This window comes from Choloepus didactylus (genome assembly GCF_015220235.1).
Source record: "Choloepus didactylus isolate mChoDid1 chromosome 25 unlocalized genomic scaffold, mChoDid1.pri SUPER_25_unloc2, whole genome shotgun sequence".
Classification (NCBI taxonomy): Eukaryota; Metazoa; Chordata; class Mammalia; order Pilosa; family Megalonychidae; genus Choloepus; species Choloepus didactylus.
In genome coordinates this window covers 2,898,465-2,899,430 of record NW_023637607.1, presented here as the reverse complement: position 1 = coordinate 2,899,430, position 966 = coordinate 2,898,465, and positions in this window count along the sequence as shown.

Below are 966 nucleotides of genomic sequence, written 5' to 3'. Positions count from 1 at the left end.
AGATATATTCACATACCATGCAATCATCCATGGTGCAAAATTAACTTTTCAGAGCTCCATGATACAGCCATACATTCATCACCACAAACTCCAAACATCTTTCCCACACCAAAAATAAAAACAATAAAAAATAAAAGTAAGAAAAAGAACACCCAAATCATTCTATCCCTCTTCTCACCCTACTTTTCATCTCGTTTTTGTCCCCATTTTTCCACCTATCCATCCATACACATACCTTGTGAGCCACAAGGTACCCACAATCAAACAGCCACACAATCATACTCAAGGATCAAGGCTACTGGGTCACAGCTTGATAGTTTCAGGCATTCCCTTCCAGCCACTCCAACACATCAAAATTTACCCATTTCTCTTGTAATTTCTTGTTTGACCCACTGGTTGTATAGGAGTGTGTTGTTTAATGTCTTTATATCTGTGAAAGATTTGGTTCTTTGGTGGATATTCATTTCTAGTTGCATTTCATTATGATCAGAGAATGGGCTTTGAATAATTTCAACATTTTTAAATTTATTAAAACTTGTTATGTGACCAGAATATGATCTATCCTGGAGAACATTCCATGGGTGCTAGAGAAGAATGTGTGTCCTTTTACTTTGGGATGTAATGCTCTCTATATATGTCTGCTAAGTATAATCCATTTATCATATTGTTTAGGTTCTCAATTTCCTTATTGATCTTCTGTCTAGTTGTTCTATCTATAGAAAACAGTGGTGTATTGAAGTGTCTCACTACTATTGTAGATGTGTCTATTGCTCCCTTCAGTTTAACCAATGTTTGATTCATGTATTTTGGAGTTCCTTGATTGGGTGTGTAAACATTTATGATTGTTATTTCTTCTTGAATTGTCCCTTTTATTAATATACAGTGTTCTTTGTCTCTTGTGATATCTTTGCATTTAAAGTCTATTTTGTCCATTATTAGTTTAGCTACACCTGCTTTCTTTTGGTT